The 21,605-nt window shown below is 39.2% G+C and overlaps 1 long non-coding RNA gene and 1 other non-coding gene across 2 annotated transcripts; one reads left to right on the top strand and one right to left on the bottom strand.

The window, feature by feature from the left end:
- The first annotated feature begins 5,457 nt into the window (after window positions 1-5,457).
- On the top strand, window positions 5,458-5,564 carry LOC116866469. Its single transcript, XR_004382401.1, has one exon. It is a non-coding gene; the product is annotated as a U6 spliceosomal RNA (small nuclear RNA).
- A 7,654-nt stretch (window positions 5,565-13,218) lies between these two features.
- On the bottom strand, window positions 13,219-20,979 carry LOC116866112. The gene is made up of 3 exons (XR_004382330.1): window positions 20,894-20,979; window positions 19,819-19,875; window positions 13,219-13,297 (listed from the first exon to the last, which is right to left on the bottom strand). It is a non-coding gene; the product is annotated as an uncharacterized LOC116866112 (long non-coding RNA).
- Window positions 20,980-21,605: the final 626 nt, after the last annotated feature.

Raw genomic sequence — 21,605 nt, 5'->3', positions numbered from 1 at the left:
TAGGCCAACCACTGAAGGAATAGGAATTCTTTAGGCAGGGAAGAAAGAAAGACTTCTGACAGGAGGCCATGGGAAAGTATATCCCATTTTCAGAACCTAAATCAGAAGATGGGATCTGGCAAACTAGACAGGCCAGATCATAAAAGAATTTTGTGTTAGTTTTGTTTGGTTAGCAGTTTTCTTCAGTCAGGAGAAACAAAATTTTGCCAACTCACGCCAAAGAGAACAGGGTAAAGGGGAAGACAATTAAAAGAATACAGAAGCAAAGGAAACACTGAATACGCATGCTTTTGAAAGAAACCAGGAGAGCTGAGGGGACCCAGGTAACAGCTGCAAAAGGACAATCTTCTTAGAGTGCCTTAATCTATACCTGTCAGCAATGGCTTGAAACAAACCACTTCCAACTACTTTCAATCTTTCCTTCTCTTTATTGAAAATTTCTGGGAGGCACTGGAATCTGCTCAGATTCCCCCAAACTAGTATCAATTGTATGGCGCCCAGGAGGACTGAGGGTAGATATTCCACAGGTAAAAAAGAGACCACGAGAGTCGTGCATGCTCTGTCAAGGATTTTGAGCTTTATCCTATAGGTAGAGGGAAGCCAATGGAAGGTGTAAGGATGGGATGATCCATGCTTATGTTCTCTTTGGGAACACAAGACACTGAGGAACTGTAACAAATAAGACCATAAAATGAATGTCACAGGGTTTTGTGTCTAGGTTCCAAATGATATGTAAAATCCTTGCGACACTTATTGGCAGACAGCATCATGGGATGTTAGAAAGAGGAGTAAATTTCGTAATCATTTAGTGAATCCAATTTCATTTTACAGGTTACCTACAAAGAGGCTCAGCCTCTGTGTCCTTCCTTGGGTCACGAATCTACTTATCAGCATTCAGGACTTGGGATGAAATTCTTTAATCATCAACACCATCCTGTCAAGCTACTATGTAAAAAGCCCATTTTAAAACCTCTTTCTTCGTGAAAGTATTGGGCTCCAACACAGATTCTTTGGCGCCTTTGATTATGTCTGTACTATACACACAGTATAGGGCATTCTTCTCATCATTACGTAAAATTCTTACAAAATGTGTCTTCTACTCTCTCCCACTGTTTCATTTATTCAGCAAGAAACTAGTATCAGTCATTGTATTGGCTGAGGGCACAGAGTAGCAACGATATTGTTAATAATAATAGCAATATAGTGGCCATCATTTACATAACACTTACTAGGTGCCAGATAATATTCTGAGTGTTTTTCATATAGTAATTCACTTAATCCTCATAACAACTGGTAGGCTGGAATGGGGAGTGATTGTGGCTTCAGTGTTTCTTTGGGAGGCAATAAAGATGTTCTAGAATTAGATTGTGGGAATGCTTTCCCCAACTGTAGATATACTAGAAAACACTGACTTGTACACACATTAAATGGAATTTTATGATATGTGAATTGTATTTCAATAAAGTTGTTTAAAAAAAAAAGAAGTAAGGGCACCTGGGTGGCTCATTTGGTTAAGCATCTGCCTTTGGCTCAGGTCATGATCCTGGGGTCCTGGGACTGAGTCCCATGTCGGGCTCCCTGCTCAACACAGAGCCTGCTTCTCTTTCTCCTCCGTGCTCATGCTCTCTGTCATTGTCTCTGTCTCTCTCAAATAAATAAATAAAACTTTAAGAAGTAAAAATTTAAAAATAAAAAAAGAAGCAAAACCCAAGATGTCGATTATACAGAGAAGCCATTTGAGGCACAGAGAGGTTACAACAGTTGCCCAAGGTCATAAAGCTACAAAGTGTCAGAGCTGGGGTTCAAATATAGGCAGTCAGATGCAGAGTCTCTATATTAAGACACAGTCCCTGATCTGGAAGAACTCACAATCTGGAGCATATTTACAAGCATGAGGCGAAAACATCTTGCTCTTGTATCTAAATTACTCAGATGTATTAAACACACAGTCAGAGGAAAAAAGGAGAAATATACAAAGGAAAACTGATGGATGACAGAGTCCCAAATATCTGTAGATGCGTCAGCATGTCTAAAGCCTGATTCTGCTCCTGATGGCGTCATCAGGAAAAAGTATCCTAAAATAAGCTACATTAGAAAAGAAGACAAAGAGGGAGCTTTCTCACCATCCATTAACAGAACAAGCTGAAGTCACCTTGTGTGCGCGCGTGGATGTGCCTGTGCACGTGTGAGCTTGTGACGATTTGGGTATATGTGTGTCTGCTGGAAAATTGCCCTCCCGGAAGTCATGCCTGTTATTCATTGTATGCCCAGAACCTGGCAGGGCACATGGGAGATAATGGATGATGATGAATGAATGACTCTCAGCTAGTTAAAGAATAGCTTAAATTGATTTTTGAATTCCTGGACTTTAGAATGGCTCAAATCTAGATCATAAGAAAAAAGGGCTGCTGGTGACTGGAGGTATATGGGCATTACATGACTATTCATCATTCGGGGAATGTCTGGTGTTCATGAGATCACAGCTCCAAGCCTGTAAAGGTCTAGTTCTCACACTCAGTCCTTCTCAAGACCCCAAGCTCTGGTTGTCTTGAAAATGTATTTAACTGGTTATGAAAAGGACTGGGTAGGAGAAAAATCTGTTCTGCCTCGGGGCACCTGGATGGCTCAGTCGGCTGGGCTTCTGCCTTTGGCTCAGATCATGATTCCAGTGTCCTGGGATCAAGTCCCGCACTGGGTGAGTCTGCTTCTCCCTCTGCCTGCCACTCCCCCTGCTTGTGTTCTCTCTCTCTCTCTCTCTTTCTCTGACAAATAAACAAATAAATAAAATCTTTTTTAAAAAAATCTGCAGAAAAAACTCACAGTGCATTCCCAGTGATGGTGAGCTAAGGATAATGCATTTCCTTAAACAGTATATATTCAAGCTCATCTTACATCCCAAATACAGCAACCAGAAGTAGAAGATACTTAAACCAGAATGCAGGGCCCGCATATCAGTTTCACAAGCTGTCAGGGGCCGCTCAAAATCCTTCTCCACGGCATTAATGCTCAAGCACTAGGTTAACTGCTGGATGACTAAGCTATGTCCTCTTATGCTGAAGGAGTTCACAGAATTGGTGCTCCTACCTCCTCAAAATTTTTAGAATTTCTGTATCATTACTCAGCTGAATACTCTTCATCTTGGGTAACAAATTATGAATGTGACATTCATCAGGCCCCAAATGGGACCACTCTGGAGAGTCTGTGAAAAACCCAGAGAGCTACATGAAAATTACAAAGGTTAAGATTTTCTTCCTCAAGTTCAAACAAGAAATTCTACTTGTCACTGAAATAACAAAAAAGATAAAATTTAAATAAGGTAATAAGTACCAAGCAATTTATATTTAGCTTTTCAACATTTGAAGAAAAAAAGATACACTCTCTACCCAGATCTAATTCCTCCATCTGCCACAAACTTGAGACATTCTTCCATTAGCTTACTTATTGTATGTATTACAGGCAGGAGAACCAAGTGGCTAAGAGCTAGCATGTCTCTATAATCTATTATCCAAACCAGAGCACTTCTGAGAGTGAATAAAGTCACAATAATTACACTGGGACAACAGAAGTAACCTGGGACAATCCCAGACAAACTGAGAAATACTGCCACCTATTAAAAGCTTGTGCTCAGGTGTTAGACTTGGATGATGGGCAGGGAGAAACAACTGAAGGCTTTTGAATAGTGTTGTTAAGTGACCCAAACTTCAGGAAACTTAGACAGAAGTGGGCTTTGGCCAGAATAGACCAGAAAGACATCGAGGATAGGAAAGCCCAAGAAAATGTTCTTATGGCACTAGGAAAGAAGCCACAAGAGACCAAGCTAGGACGGTGGCAATAAAAAGAGAAAGCCTATATAAGAGAACAGGCTGTTAAAGAGGTCAGATAGGTTGTAATACTAGTCTAAGTAGTTAGAAAATATTAAACACACCTCAAGGGACTTGACAGGTAAATGCGTAGCAGAGGACATGCTGATTGGAAAAACCAAGGGAGCTCAGATTCTAAGGCAAAAGCCGTCCGCTCCCTATCTCTTCTCATACTTCTGATCATGTCGCCAGGCTCGCAGGGGTGTGCTTCATTCCAAGGAGAACTGGAGCCCTCCATAGACCGCTTACTACGATGCAAGGCACAGGTAAGCCAAGAGTTTCCTTCACCAGGAGGGTAATAAAATGCCACCAACAATTGCTCCAGACACCACTTGGTGGCACCAGTACCCTGAAATGATTGAAATGCAACCTGCTATTCTTGATCTTAAAGTGAAAACCTTGGACTCCTAAAAGGTCTGGCCAACCCTTAAGTTCAATTTCTTCCATGATTATCTGACTTCTTCCAGAACTTTCACATTCTCCTTTATCTCAGTCTATGGAAATCCTGAAAACTATAAGATGAGAACGTTTTATTTCAATGATCTCTTATCATTTCAAAAATTCCTTTTTTGCATATACACATATAATTTGCATAAATGTGACCACCTTTCAACCACATTTTTCTTACATTAGGCTTTTCCTTTTTTGTTTCTTTTCCTCACCTACCACCACCTTCTAGACAATCCATCTTAACAGCCTAGAACATATCCATTCATGTTTGTTTCCATCACCATCTAACCTTATGCAAATGTATGTATAGGCAAAAGAGAAATGTAGAGAAATAATGTATAAAAGTTTTTTTGATCAATGATTTAGAAAAGGACTCATATAATATACTGTTTTACACATCTTGCTTTTCTCCCTCAACAGTTTCTGGTGGTAATCCTTCTAAGCAACTAGTATTGCCTAATTCATTTTGGGGGGATGTTGTCATGTAATATTCCATGGTATAGACATACAATAATTTATCTGACAACAGTTCCTTATTAAAGGGTATTCACTTGCTTTCAGTTTTTTGTTGTTATTTTGCCACAATAAACAATCCTGCTGTAGAAATCCTGTGTTTATATCCTATAAGGTAGTGCTCCTGTATCCATGAGTTAAATTCCCAACAGGAGAATGCTGGATTAAAGGGTAAGTATATACTTTTAACTTAAGAAATGTTTTTCTTAATTTCACAAAATTTTAAGAAATGTTGCTAGATTTACATCCCCCAAAAAAGCTCTTTAAAATCCCCATTTCCACCAGCGAAATATGAATGACAGTGCCCTTTTTCTCACGTCTCCACTAGCAATGTGTATTGTTGCTTTTTTCTTTTGCCAGTCTGATGGATGTAAAGTGACAACTTATCATTAACTAACTTCTTGTTTTCCCAAATGGTTGTGATTTGGAGCATCTTTTCAGTTTGGTTTTTTTTTTTTAGCCATTTTGATCTGATTCCTCACAGCTTTTGCCCAAAGCAAGGATTTTTTAAAGGGATTTTTGCTTAGTAATGAAGCTAGAAAAATATTGCTGAACATTAAGGAAAATGGAAAAAAATAGGTTTTATCATGGTCACTATTACCTATATTTGGTATCTAACACTAAAAGCACTTGGGTGCTCAATTCGGCAGCACATACACTAAAATTAGAACAATACAGAGAAGATTAGCATGCCCTCTGCATATGGATGACATGCAAATCTGTAAAGCATTTCATAGTTTAAAAATACATGCAAACATACATGCATGCATATATACATACATAAAAACACTGGGGAGCCAGAAAATAATCTGTGAGTACTATTCAATTCTGAAATGTCGACTCTAAGGGCAGAAGATGGTTTTTTCTCTCTTCATAAGGAATTATCTCACTGTTAGTGCTTTGTTTCTGACTGGACATTGTATTGCTATGTATGCTTAAGTAGGACTTGGTATTAAATCGAACCAGTTGCATTTATTTGAGTCTCATTCAAAACACTTGTTTTAAAAAAAAAAAAGAACAAAAATCAGTAGGGAAAGAAATTGTATTTTTAAGCTTCTAAGAAGATTTTATAAACAATGGAGCCCAGAGAACAAAAAAAGTCATAAAATGACTTGACAGTGTCCTTTTAAGTGAACATATGTGAGTTTATGCCTCCATATGTGTTCACATATGTCCTACATATGCACAACCAGCTGCTAACCAACCAAATTGTTCAATGTGTATGTTTACTGTAAAACAAGCCGAAAGTGTTTGGTCTCTTTGTTAGAGAAACAGCTCATAATTTCAAGTATACAAACGTCAGTTGTTTCTCATTTCTTTTTTTTTCCAAGCCAAATGAGCTGTTGATGCCCAATTTGGCAGGATCCTAACTGAGGCTGACTCTTGGCCAGCTGCAGAAACCTGGCCCTGAAAGTTTGGGAAAATTTTTACAAGAATAAGGAGCTTTTCCTAATGGCTCCCTAAACCAGAGGAAGTTTCCTTAGAGCCTCCGCCAGTTTTTTCCCACTCAATATTCCAAAGGATAATCACTAACATTGCTTGAATACTAATGGATGGAGTTAGGGTGTGAAATGAAGGTCCTCCCCGACTTTGGTCAAATACTCTTTCAAAACCCACTGTTAACAGAAAACGTTCTAGGAAGGTAGAGATTATATCTGTGATAACAACTTTATCTATGAGTCCTCAGTATCTCATCTTTCATTCAGCCTTTAGACAGTGCTCCACAGCTTAAAATGGTGAATGAAATTTGGACCAATTTCCAGTTGAAGGTGCAGCCTTTGGACGGATTAGACCCCTACTTCTACAATCACAGCATTGAACCCAATCATCACGATCGGTATCCTCTACTACTCACATTAATATTCTCTGAAGAGCAGGCTGGTGTGAAAAGAGCTCATGCTCTGGAGTGGAAGAGTCTCTCCAGTCCTGGCTGTGTCGTTGCCTGGCTGTGTGGTTGTAGTAGCTTCACGCTTCCAACTTCAGTTTCCTTATGAGCTATACGGAAATAGTAATACAGACTTCCTAAGTTTCTGATGAAGACGAAATGAGATAACCTATATAAAAGATGATGCGCAGTACTGGGGACACATTAAGGGCTTAGTAAATGTGAATGCCCTCCCTCTCCATTTCTCTTTTCTTCTCTCTAGTCCCTGCAAAGAGAGAAAGACATAAGAACCAGGAATATTTCTTGGTCAAGGGGATAATCCAAAAGTCCCCAATCCCAAAGATGGTGGGGATGAGTAAAGGAGAGGCTGAATTCAAGAGAAAAAAATCATTTAAAATGTTCTCTTTTTTTCATATTTTTTATTAATTATTTTTATTAACATATAATGTATTATTTGCCCCAGGGGTACAGGTCTGTGAATTATCAGGCTAAAATGTTCTCTTTTGACAAAAAAAAATAAAAATAACAGAAATAAAACGTTCTCTTTCAATATCACTGAAACCAGACAGATAAATATGCATGTGTGTTCATAAATGCGTGCCCATTTATTGAACACCTACTGTGTGCCTTGAATAGTGCTTGACAGAAGAAATATTTCTTTTTTTTTTTAAGATTTTATTTATTTATTTGACAGAGAGAGATCACAAGTAGGCAGAGAGGCAGGCAGAGAGAGAGGAGGAAGCAGGCTCCCTGCCAAGCAGAGAGCCCGATGCGGGACTCGATCCCAGGACCCTGAGATCATGACCTGAGCCGAAGGCAGAGGCTTAACCCTCTGAGCCACCCAGGCGCCCAGAAGAAATATTTCTTAAATGAATGAAAACCAAACCTTTAAATCACCATCATAATTTCTTCTCTGATGCTCAGTTTCCTGGGATTTATTTATTAGTGATAATTCTCTGCTTTTCAAAGTGAATGCCATCATAAGAAAGAAGTATGAGTATCTGTTGTTACTGTCTTACTCAGCCTCTGTAAAACAACCAGAAGCATCCCACCCATCTTTTGTCTGCCAACACAGGCTCTTTCTACATCAAACCACATCTCATTCCTTCTTTCCCTTCCTCCGTTCAACCTTCTGAAGGCTGTCCAGTATTTGGCACAGCTGAAAAACACAATTCCTCTTGTTGCAGGTGTCCGTGTGTTTGGAGCAAAATGAGCCACTGTTGACAATTGTAAAGAAAGGAAGAACGGCTGTTTGCATCTGGGCGTGGGGTAAGAAAGAGAGAACAGCTGGTGGCAGCTGTGGCAGACAAGAAAGTAACCCAGTGAGCAGCTGCTGGTAATTCAGAATCTACTAGACTGCCTGGAATAACTGAAATCCAGAAGAAGCATGTGAGACTCGACTTAACTACTTTACTGTACCCTGCTCTTCATTAGATCCGACTTGTCCTTCATTAGGGACATTCCCATGATAGCCGCATGAGGACTCCCGGTGGGAATATCAGACCTCTCCTTCCCATCCATAACCCTTTGGAAAATCAAACCAAGAAAAGTAAAATAGCACAGACGTTACTTCCAGTAAGCCCATGCTTACTTTTTACAAGAGGAAGCAGTCTATGGTTGACAAGGGAAGGAATGCTACCAGTGATGGATCTGTCATAAGAATGGGCAAAAAGAATTCTTTCTATATTACAAGAGATTATGGTCATTTTGATGATGATCTCACGCTTCAGAATTCAGTAGGCTAACATAATGTGATAACTTAAGTGTAATAGAAGCCTAGAAAAATACATTTTAAAACCCTATCAGGGGTTTCAATGTTTCTTTTCTCATATGTATGTAATCCTGTGAATGTGTATACATAGAAATATTTCCCTCTACTTTCTTTTTTATTCTTAATAAAAAGAAGATAAAGATGTCTTTATATCATGCATCTGGTGGCAAAATATTTGGTTGGTTGTCACGCTTCCCACTGGTTCTTTTAGTCATCTGGAATTCTAAGGTAAACTGAGAGGCCCCAAAATGTGTCATCTACTTCTCATCTTGTTCATCACAGAAGAAAAGCATCTCATCACTCCAATTTATAGAATTTCAGCTCTTTAGTTTCTAAGGTAAAGTTCAAGAGAAGAAAAAAGAAACTACCACAATGTTATATATTAATAAATTATATACAACTAATGCCCCCAAATAAAAGAATCATTAAGGAAATTATATGGCAAGCTATCTGTATTTACAGAAATGATAATTTTGCAGATAGTGATAGGGAAAATGCTTGTGATGTAGCATTTGTGGAGAAGTCTGCTAAGATCATTCACACATGAAAAGTTAATGCAGGGTGCCTGGGTGGCTCAGTTGGTTAAACAATTGCCTTCAGCTCAGGTCATAATCCTGGAGTCCCGGGATTGAGTCCCACATCAGGCTCCCTGCTCAGCAGGGAGTCTGCTTCTCCCGCTAACATCTCTCCTCTCATGCTCTCTCTCAAATAAAGTAATAAAATATATTTTTTAAAAGTTAATGCAAAACATACATCATGATTAAAACTAAGGTAAAAGGATAGGCATAGGACAATGATATAAAAGGAATTTGTTAAAATAGAAAAAGCCAAAGAAGACAGCAGAGGAATCTTAAATTTTATTTCTTTTATATATTCTTTCTGTTGATAAATTATATTAGTATAAAAGATCTAAATAATAATAATTAAACTATTATGAAAATTACTAATAAAATCACTAAACTATAAGCTCCGTAAGGACTGGGTCCTTCCCTGTTTCTGATCACCTTTATCTCCAATGCTTGTCACAGTGCCAAATTACCAATAAATATTTGTTGAAAGAAGTCGTCAATGAAATGAGTCATCATTTTCAAATGAAATTTATAAAAGAGAGAATGAAACCACTTCCATCAATGGCATACGGGTGACTGAGAAACGAAGGCTGGCTCTACTCTAGAGATCAATTAGAAAGATCCTCGAAGATATACTAATGGTATTTTGAAATCAGCTCTGTCCTGCCTGGTGAGCTATGTGGCCCAGGCCTAAATGACCCCCCACATTCTGAATTGGAAGGGTGAGAAGCTAGACAGTGCAAATATGCTTCCAGCTCTAAGATAGGATTCTGTGACTTTTATTAAGAGGAAAGGGAGTGGGAGTAGTTGCCAAAATACTAATGTCACAAGCACTTGGCCCTTAATTTACTGACCAGAATGGCCCATGACAAAGTTCTCAGATGTCTTGTGCTCTAGGTGAGTAGCTTTCCTCAAAGCAAATTTGATTAATGTTTCTATCCACAGCTCCCCTCTCAAGTCCAGGCTTGGTTACCCAGTCTGGCATTGAAAGCTTGAGTTCTAAAACAGCTAGTAAGAATATGAGATTTTTTCATTCTTGATTTTACTGTCCCATTTTCCTGCAACAATAAGGTCCACAGTTGAAAGAATTTTCACTATGTCAAAGGCTGCCTTTGAATCAGCCTTGTTTACTAAATTCTTCCCTGGGGAAGTTGGGATAGACTCATCATTCCAATATGAACATCCTTATACAAAGTCTGTTTTCCAGATATCTTGAACCTTCCCGAAGCCCAGCTTATATAAAGTGTGAATGTTCCATGTTAATGTAAAGTACTCCTACACTCTAAATATGAAGTAACTCAAGAGCCTGACAATTTTGTATGTTATCCAAAATATGTTTGCAGATTTTTCCCTCTTGCCTATAAAATAGCATTAAAGGAAATGTCTTGCTCCATAAATATAACTGTCAAGAGTTTAAATGACTTACACTTCATCATCATCATCACCAAAATCATAAACTGCCTTTTTTGGTCCAGGGCTGGGATTGTAGTATACTCAGCATATTCAACAGATATTTGAGTAACATGCTGAGAAGATGCAATCTTCTCAGATAAAAACTAGGTTTTTATCAACCTTCCCTAAAGGGACCACAGCATATAGTTATTTCCAGATATAATTTCTATATTAGAAGTGTGAAGGCTAATTTTATGTTTCAACTTGACTGGGCTATGGGATACCCAGATATCTGGTCAAATATTATTTGTTGTTTCTATGAGAGTGTTTTGGGATGAGATTAACATTTAAATTGGTAGACTGAGCAAAAGCAGATTGCTCTCCATATGTGAGTGGGCCTTGTCCCATCAGTTGACAGCCTGAATAAAACAAAATATCTGACTCTTCACCGAGTAAGAAGGGATTCTTCTGGCCTGAAGGCCTTCAATACTGGTACCTTGGCTTTTTCCTGTCTTTGAAGTTGAACTGAAACACTGGCTTTTCCTGAGTCTTTAGTCGACCAGCCTTCAGACTGGAACTACACCATCCATTTGCTCTTTTGGGTCTCCAGCTTCACCAGCTCACCTTACAGATCTCGAAACTTAATCAACCTCCATAATCATATGAGCCACTTCCTTAACTAAATCTCTTTATATACACATCCTATTGGTTCCGCTTCTCTCAAAAATCCAGAGTAAAACAACACATAAGGTTTAACATACTATTCAGCACATGAGATTCTATTCACTAAAAGGGGACTCTGGAAAGATGGCAGAGTAGAAAGCACCAGGGATCTCTCTCTCCACCCAGATAACAATTGCATTGACAGAGTCTCTCTGATATAACTATTTTGAAACTCTGGAGTCCTTGAAGGCTTGTAATTTCCAAGGGAAGACTTGGATGGTAAATTGCAGTTAATTTTAGTCAATTTCAGTTCTTGGCAGAGTAGTAACTAACCGTTCCCTACCTCAGTCCTATGGTAGGCAGCTCTGCCAGTGTTCCTGGAGCAGCCTGCACATACTTTGATGGAGCCAGGCTAGGCAAAAAGGATGTTGTCCTCTCAACATTGGAAATCTATGCTCTGCTCATTGATTGCTGCTTCTGATCAAAGAGGTACAGACAAAGAGGTGGACAGCCATTGTTGTTTCACTTCCCCTCTGTTGTTGCTAGCCCCTCCCCTGCCAGCTAAAGTGAATTCTAGGGGATTTAAACTTTTCAGTTTTTCTCCTTTCAGAAGCCAGACGTTAAAGTCTAAAACACACAAGAACACCTGCATATTTGGAGAAAATTAGAAAGTAACTGCACATGCCCAGGAAAAAGCTCAGAAAAGACGTTAGAAGACCTTAGGTTTATACCTCAGCTGATCCTTAGCATAGAGACCTACAGTAATCAAAAACAAACAAAGAAAAAACAAAGACAATAATAAAAACCAGTAAACCTTGAGGAAGAGTGAGGATCTGATTTCCAGAGTCACCCTGGTATGTTCAGTGTAAAACAAAAAAGCACAAAGTATACAAAAAATAGGAAACTGTGGCTCATTTTTAGGAAAAAAAAATAAATAAACCAACAGAAACTCTCCCTGTAGACTTAATAGCAGATCTCCTAGACAAAGACTTTAAAGCTCTTATCTTAAAAATGCTCAAAGAACTAAAATAAGATGTGGAGAAAGTCGAAAAAGTGATATTTGAACAAAATGGAAATATCAATTGATAGAAAGTCTAAAAAGAAACAACAACAAAAAAATCTGGAACTGAAAAGTACAGTAACTGAAGTGAAAAAAAAAAAAGATCACTGTAGGGATTCAATGGCAGATTTGAACAGGCAAAAGAAAGTATCAGTGAACCTGAAGACAGAACAAGGAAACCTATCAAGTGTGAGGAACAGAAAGAAATAAACTGAAGGAAGGCAAACAGAACTTAAGAGATCTGTGGAACACCATAGCTAATCCAGTAGAACTAAGATTTGCAAAGAAAATGTAGCATCTTTTTTTATCCTTATAAATTCAGTCTCTTCCAGATTGTGTCTGATAAATGCTCAGTCTTTAAAGCTCTCCCCTTCTCTCTTGCTCCTAGAGAATATATCATCTTAGAGTACAAAGGCACTGATATGACCTCATGGTGTCCGGGGGTAGGGAATGGGGCATCTTGGATCCCATTCACCATCTGAGTTCTTGCTGGTTCTTCCTGTGGGATTGCTGTCTAATTTCTGAACTGACCTGCTAAAGTGAAAGTGAACCTGTCTTTAGGGCACTGTACTGGCATTCACTACTGAAGTCAGTAACAGTAGCCAATTATCTCTGGTCTTGAACTCTTTCAGATCTCCCATTATACTCTTTGTCCAGTCCCCAGGCCCCCAAACAATCTGGTCCCACCCCCTTATTTCTCTGACTTCTTTTCTGTCATTCTTCCCCTTGCCCACCCTTCCCCAGCCACACTGACTTTATCTCTGTTCCTTGAACACACCTGGTATGTTTCTATCTCAGGGTCTTTATACTCTAGCCCTCTGTCTGGGATCATGGTTTGTTCTTTCACTATATTTGAGACTTTGCTCTGATGTCACCTTCCATATAATATATTCTTTGACCATCTTATTTAAAACTGAACACCATTCCTGAGATCCCATAGTCCCTTGTTTATTTATTTCCATGGCACTTATCACCATCCAATATAACATATGATTTACTTACTTTTATTTTCTGTCTCCCTCCTCAAGAATATAGGCTCACTGAAGTGATTAGGTCTGGCAAATGGTGTCGAGAATTCAGAATTAATGTGGTACTTGCTGCATGACCATGAGATTCAATGATGTGAATCAATCCCTTAAGAAAAGTTGAGCCATGAATGATTGAATAAACAATAAAATTTTGTATTGAGTCAGTAACATGCTTCCCCCACCCATTCCAGTCCTTCACCTTTCAGATTTCCACATTTTCCTCATCTCTGTCTCTACTGGCTTTCGTTTTTAAACTCCAAAGGTACTAGCCAATGACAAAAATGTCTTAATTTTTGTCAAAAACTTATTGAAGGCCTACTTAAATTTTTGTATTAGTGAAGGTAAACACTGGCTGCTGTAACAAAAACATTTTAACCTAATAGAACCTTATTCTTCACTGACATTATCAACCCAAAGTGTTATATGCAGCTGGCAGGTGGATTTTCCCCACAGAGGGGTTTTTAAGGATCAGGCATCTCCCAGATTAAGACTCCAGATGCCCTATCAGTCACTCAGCAACCAGGCAGGAAAGGAAACAGGGGATGAGATAGATATCGGCTGCCTAACTACCTTGACCGCACACATCACTTCTGCTTACATATCCTTGGTCAAAACTAGATCATGGCATAACTGGATGCAAGGAGCCATGGAAATTGTAGTCTCTGCTTGGGCAACTGTTTCCCTGTGCTGATTCTATGCCATGGAAGGAAAAGCACAGATCTTATTTCCCATTTAGCTTTTTCTACCATCGCTTGTCCTATGGTGTAGAGGCATTCTCACATACATTACTTCATTAATTCCTTCAACATCTTTATCAGGTATTAATATCATTCCCATTACATAGAGGAAAACACACCCAGAGATAAAAACTGGCCTCTCAAGTTTTTAAGATGTGACTTCATTCATGGAGATTTGCATTTTTAATATAGTCTTTCCTGAGTTATAACTTAGATACTACACTATTCACAATTTAAATTATACACTTCAGTGGATTTTAGTATGTTCACAGAGCTGTGCAACCACCACCATGGTCAATTTTGGAACATTTTTATCACCTGCAAAAGAAATGTGTGCTCAGGGGACCTGGGTGGCACAGTTGGTTAAGCATTCAACTTTTGGTTTTGGCTCAGGTCATGATCTTGAGGTCATGAGATGGAGCTCTGGAGTCAGGCTCTATGCTCAGTGCAGAGCCTGCTTAAGACTTTCTCTCCCCTCCCTCTGCCCCTCCTTCCCAATCTGTCTCTTTCTCTATCGCTCTCTCAAACAAATAAATAAATATTTTCTTAAAAGTAAAAAGTAGAAATAAATTAAAAAAGAAATATACATTAGCATTTCCTTCTCATTTCCTCTTTAGCCCCTTTATAGCCCTAAGCAACCACTAACCTACTTCCTGTCTCTATAGATTTGCCTTTTCTGGACATGTACTATATGTTGGTTAATTGAACGTAATAAAATAAATATCCAGATATAAGTGGAATCATACAATACATGGCCTTTTGTGACTGCCCTCTTTCGCTCAGCCTAGTGCTTCCAAGGTTCACCCATGTTGTAGCAGGCATCAGTATTTTATCTCTTTTTATTGCCCAACAATATTCCATTGTATGGATATACCACAAATCTGTTTATCCATTTATCAGGTGATAAACACTTGGACTCTTTCCAATTTTGTTTAGTATGAATAATTCTTCTATAAACATTTGTGAACCAGCTTTTATGTGAACATACGTTTTAATTTTCTTCACTCTATACTTAGAACTGAAACTGCTGGGTCCTATGGTAACCTGTGTGTTATCTTTTTTTTTTTTAAGAACTGCCAGGCTGTTTTCCAAAGTGGCTACGCCATTTTACGATTTTCTTGTCAGTGTAGAGTTAGAGTGTTTTAATTTCTCCACATCCCTCCCAAAGCTTATTTTTTAAATCTTTTCTATTATAGTGGGGTTTGCATTTTGAAGGATGACTGTTTCTGTCAACTTCAAGAATTATGAGTTATGGATCAATTCCTCTAGTAGAAAGCTAAGTAAGAATGGAGGGGCTTAAGAAAAATTTTAAAGGATTTGTCTTCTGTGCTTTTTCTTCTAGGTATACCTTGCCTTAATCTGCCATTTGGATGCCCAGAAATCCGAAGCTGTGTTGTGGGATTCCATGAATGCTTGCCCTTGTTGGGTTTACCCCATATTTCAGACTCTTCCTAATCATTCCTTTCTTGACACTTTCTTGCAGACTCTTCCTAATCATTCCTTTCTTGACACTCACAATAAATAATTGGATGCAGGAAATTTTGAGCCTTTTGTTTTAACCCATCTATTTAGATGCTGTTGACTTTCAGATATGAGAATCTTTTAACTCCTGTGTTTAGGAGTAGAAAGCTTTACATCAAAATTATGCTTACCTGGATGAATACTTTCATTAGGAAAGTATTTTTTAGAACTAATTTCTATTAAGCTACTTTAATAGATAAAAATACTTGATAAAAATTTTTTCCAAGGCATTAAGACATTTCTAATTTTCTTCTCTTTTGGTTTTTAATTTACTGAAATTCTTTTCATTGGAATCAGTTATTTTCCACATAAGGTTTAAATGAAAATGTTATTGAACATTTTTTTCCCTTACTGTTCATATCAAATTTTTCTTGATTATAGTTTCTACAATTGCATGTGTTCTTTTATGGTCATTATTTGTACTAAGTCCAATGGTCTCAGGTCAAATTATTCACACCCAAACTTCGTAAAAAAATTGGATTCTTACATCAATTTTTAGGCAATAATAAGTTTCAACATATGCCAATTTAGCTGTTGGCAGTTTTATTTAGTGTTGATTACTTTTGCCAAGTCTAATTTTTCCCTGTTCAATATTTGTATGTTTCAATGTGAGCATCAAGACATGATTTGTCATCAGATTTTTATCTCTAACAAATTTTACCATGTGTAATTTCAACTATGATCATTCCTAACAGTAAATGTGATCATTCCTAACAGTAATATTTAGTATGAGTTGGATAAAAGACTGACGGTTTGGATTTTTTTTTAACTAATACATGAGAAAACTGTAAGAAAGTTCCCTCAGCTATGTCAAAGTTATTCTGCTGTCTGGATTTCTCTGTCTTATGACCTTTCTTTAACGTATTTCCAATCATTTTGTGTATTCTCTACCAACTACCCACGCTGATGGCACAACAACAGCAAATGATGGGATCAGAATATCCTTGGGGTTAAATGTTCCTGTGTCATGAAGGCTAGGGGTTTAAACAACCGAGTGTCACAACTAAGATATCCAGTTCAATATGCCGTTATGTCTGATTCATCACTGGGATCAGCTGGGGAGCTTTACCTTTAAACATACAGATTCCTAACCAATCTCTTCCCATCCCTGCCTATCCCTGAAGCAAATTATCACTTCACAGATCTGGGATAGTCTCCCAGCATCTACAATTTTTTAAAAAGTTCCTTTAGTGATTCTTATGTCTATCCACAGAAGTTTGGCTGTCTTCTGGGCTAAGCCATACCCAGAAAAGGGCTATCTGTATGGGTCATGCCTATGTTACAATACTTCCATACCTTAAACTTACCAAAAAGAGAAATAAGATATTAGGAGGAAAAAGGACACTGCTGGTGGCTAAAGAAGAATGGGTGGGTTCCCTAACCAGAAGGGCCTAGCAAAGACATAAGAGGTGAGCAGGTAAGTGGTCTTCAATTTGGAGGTCAAGAGAAGGAAGTGGAAGCAAAACAGCACAGTTCAGAATCTATGTGCTCAAACTGTAGGCACTATGGGGTCTTGCCTTTTTCACAGCCCTTGTTCCACTTTGACTGGTCCCAGGCAGACTTTTAAGGCTGGACAAGACGGTGCCTTGCTCAGTAACTAAATCATCAGGTAATCTGATACAGCAGATATAAATCTCAGTCTACAACTCAAAATGGGGTGGGGGAATAGAAATTTATTTCCTGTGATTCAAGTTATTTTCTGTTTTTGAGATGCCTGTTCCCTATAGAAAGAAAAATAAGTTCAGTCAGTTTAAAGTTTGCCCTAAAGTGGGTCTGAAATAGGATGGTGGGACTGTGGTTTCAGTGCCAACATATTTTGAAGGGAAGCCTGTTATGTCACCTGTAGAGGCAGATGGACCCTCACCGAAAGTCTGGTTTGGATGTTGCTACTGATGCCATCACACATCTACCAAACAGTTAGGAAAAGGCTTATTATTTACATAACTGAGATGTCTGGGAGGGCAGGGAAGGCCTCTCAACCAAGTCCAAAGTGAAAAAGCAAGGAAGAAAGACTGGTATAGATTTTTAGCTGGGTTGAGGGGTTGGGGCTGAGGATGTGAGTCCCCATGTGGCAGGAACTTGTGGTTTTGCTAGTGCCAAAATGGTGAGCACTCGGGCCTTACAAGATCAGCTGGTCCAGATGTGGTACAGAAGAAGAGGAAGAGGTGAAATTTAACAGCTGTCAGCAGTCAAATATCAGAGTCCAGATCTTCATTATAAAGTCATTCATCTTTGATTTCACTTGTCTACACAGAAATCTTCTGAAGCAACCAGCATCTTGCCTAATACTTGATCTGTAATAATAATTATTATTATGGCTATTTTTGTTAATTACAAAGTCCCAAGAACTGCCCTGTTTTACATGGATTTTCATTTAACCCTGACTGCACTCTGAGGACACAGGTATTATTATTAATTACCCCACTTTATAGTTGAGGAAAGTGAGGCACAGAGTTAATGGCATCTGCTTCTCTCTGGTAAGAGTGAGAGCCAGGATTCAACTCAGACTGTCTGGTTCTTTACCTCTATTTCCTGTCCTCCTCATTCTTCTCATCCTACCCCCGCATGGTACAACCGAGCTGCTTTGGTGCATGAGCAGTTGTACAAGTCTGTCCCGACCTCTAGAGCTTGCTGTTTCCATGTGACTCTAATCCTGGAAGCAGGGCTCTGAGCCCCACTCTGAGAAACAGACCAGCCAAGATCCTGGCAGAAATCAGATGCACTTCCTAGCTGGATAATTAAAGACTTTGTAAAGGAACTGTTTACAAAAATGTGAGCAGAGGTTAGGAAAAGTAACAAAGGAGGTGACAGGGAGCCATCACCACTCTCCATCCAGCCAGAATAAATGAGGGGAGGAAGTGGCTACAGGAACCAAAAAGTGACCAGTGCAGAGAGGACCATCTGACAGAAGCTGCAGCCTTCCGTTAAAGGGCACTGCTGGGAAGGCAAAGGAATAAATACCCCATTCTTCTTTTCCTCCTGTTCTCCAGATCTCTTGCCAATGTCTTCTACTGGCCAATGAAAGAATGGAGGGCAAGGAAACTGTTCATATAGTCTTTACAGATAGTCACCCAGGGCACCAGGTAGGATGAAGGTTGGGAAGTGGCTCTGTGGAGTAAAGCAGATAATCACCATGGTAGGCTTTTATCACTGCTTTTATCATTCCTCCTTATTATACTTTTATCACTCCTCTTCCCTTCTCCTCTCTCCCTAGGCTAGGTAAATAACAAACTGACAAATACACACACACACAGGGACAGGGACAGGGACAGGGACAGGAAGCTGTCAGGGACAGGAAAGGAGTGCTCACTCTCTCTCTCTCTCTCTCTCTCCACTCTGCCTCCCCATTTCTTAGTGATCTAGTCAACTGCAAATACTACAGTGTCTGCCATATACTGGCTTAAATACAAAAGAGCTTTATCTGGCTCACATAACTAGTTTTATGACCCAGTGGGCCATCAAGGGCCCCAAGTCTCTCCATCTTTCAGCTCTACCATCCTTAATATTTCGGCTTTCATCCTCACTCTGGTTGTCTTATGGTTTCTAAGATGGTTGCTCCTCCTCCAAACATCACATCTATGCAACTGTGTAATAGGCAGAAAAAAGGATAAAGGAAAAGACTCTCAGAAATGCATCATTTACATCTCTTTGCCTAGATTGAGTCCCATGACCACTTTGGACTACAAGAGAATATGCCCAGCAAGTGGTGTGAGTTGAGAGAACCGGAGTTCCCTTGAAAAGGGTAGAGGGGCAGCTGGGTGGGTCAGTCGGTTGAGTGTCTGACTCTTGGTTTCAGCTCAGGTCATGATCTAAGGGTTGTAGGGATCAAGCTCCCTGCCGGTCTCTGTACGCAGCTGAGAGTCTGCTTGAGAGTCTCTCCCTCTCCCTCTGCCCATCCCCATGCTCTCTCATTTTCTCTCCCTCCCTCCCTCCCCCTCTTTCAAAGAAATAAATAAATCTTAAAGAAAAGGGCAGAAAGGAAATAGATACTGTGTAGGAAACTATCAGTGCCTGACATTCCATTTTTATCTGTATCACAAATCTGCTCTGCTCTCATAACTCCTTAGGCCTTTGGAAATCAAATCCAGAAAGAGACTTACAGACTTAGAAAGAGAGAATATACACTGAAGCACATGACTGCTCCAAAGTACAGGTTTATCACATCTTCTTGCAGGTGGTGTGAACATGTGACCATCTTCTCAACAACTGAATGTGAGCAGAAGAACTGTTTGCCCCTTGAAGTTAGGTCTTAAGACACAAGACCTTTGTTTAGTGTACATCTTCCTCCCCTCTCTACAGTCTAAAAGCTAGTGCCTCTGACCAGCTTCTGCTATGCTCTAAAGGATAATGGACTAATGAGATAGCATACCTCTAAATGTCTACATCGATCAGGAACATATGCAAATCTGGACTATTAAATCCAGGACTGTTACAGAAAGAAAAAAGAACTTCTTTATTGTATAAGCTACGGTCTTTTGGGGTCTCTATATTACAGTTTTTATCCTACCTAATGTAGTTTCTATCCCAAACATGATTCTCCAGGATGGCTACAACCCCATGCAGGGCTGTGCTTGGGTTTATTTGTGATATTTTCCTAGGTTTCCCCAAATCAGTGGTTGAATTCTTGCCCTCCTCATTTGCTTGTCATTACTCATTTTCCCAGGGCTATTTCTCTTTTCCAAACACTACTCCACCCTTCCCACTTCCCCATCCATAGTTCAAACTAGAAGGGAGTAAATTATTTTTGTGGATTAGCAGCCATTGTTTGGGCAGTGTGGATTTTGTTGAGGATGAAGATACAGAGTTAGGAACTAAAGTCATGGGCAAGAGGGGTATGGAGAGCACCTGAAGGAGACCAGAACATACGAAGGCCACACTGGGAAATTCTCACAGTCCCTCCTCTAGGTCAATGGGCAGACAGAGTCTCATCATTAAACCTAGTCTAGGCTCATTCAGTGCTCTAGATCTATGCCGCTTGAGACAATTAGTCTCTGATTCTTTGGTATGACTGCCGTCAGGGATTTTCTTAAAATTATACCTCTTCTCTCTGACCTCCTATGGAATCTTGCCTTTGTAATTCAATTTAATTATTTATCGAGTGCCTGAGGTATTTAAAATTCTGAAGAGAATATAGTAAATGACTGGGGAGACAAACATGGACATAAGAATTATGAGAAGGCTTTGGACAATGCCTCTTAGCCAAGATCCTACCCATCTGCAATTATCCCAGAAAAAATCCTCTCTCCACCCAGAGTCTATAAAGAAGACTTCTGTCTTGATGTCTTATTGACATCATAGGGATGTGTAACAATTTTGATTCTCATTTACCCAGAAAAAAAATAATACAGTTGAAGTATTAAAAAAAAAACTATAGAAACTTTAAGAATCTCAAAGATGGCTATGAAAAATAGGAGAAAGAGATGAAGAGGTATATTGTCAGTTACTCTTAGAGTGCAGGGGTCTTGAGCTGAAGATCTTGGATAAAAGGATCACTCCAGCAGCCCACTGCTTGGTCCAAATATCAGAATAGCTATCACCTTTGTGATGTCACCCTCTGGAAGATTCCAAGGGATTCTCAGTTTTAGATCTCCTGTTGACACAGAAGTCCAAGAGGTAGATGTATAATAACTTTCTAACTGGGAGACAGGGATCCAAGGATTGATTCCCTGGACTTTTACTGCAGTGTATGTAGTTAGCAACACTTGATATGGTCCTTTCTAATGAAGTTTGAAAATAAGTCTTATGTGCTTGTCATTTTCTTTAATCCAAGACCCAAGTGTGAAGGTCATGTAAGAGTTCCTGTAGATTAACATTTGGAAAGCTGCTTGGACCTGTTGATTATAAACTTGAGTATGCTGTGTTAATCCCCTATAGTATTTTGCCATGTTGGAAGGTGAAAGAACAGTTAGGATGGGGGTGAGATCTCTACATGCACTGAGCATCCAGTGACCATTTCATATGGAGATTAGGGCCGTGAAGTTTAAGTATAAAACCTTTGGCCTCAGCAACTAAAGTTCCTCAGTTTTACAAGTCTCAGTTGGTACCTCTATCACCAAACAAATAGGTGGGTATTGCCAAATGGAAAACACAAAGTCTTAGAGTTTCTTCGCTACTATCAAAGCAGCTGCTTTATGGCAATGAAAGTCTTCTAGAAGT

This window comes from Lontra canadensis, unplaced genomic scaffold (assembly GCF_010015895.1).
Source record: "Lontra canadensis isolate GAN:19392208 unplaced genomic scaffold, GSC_riverotter_1.0 scaffold9, whole genome shotgun sequence".
In the NCBI taxonomy this organism is placed as follows: Eukaryota; Metazoa; Chordata; class Mammalia; order Carnivora; family Mustelidae; genus Lontra; species Lontra canadensis.
This window is presented reverse-complemented; position numbering and strand designations above follow the sequence as displayed.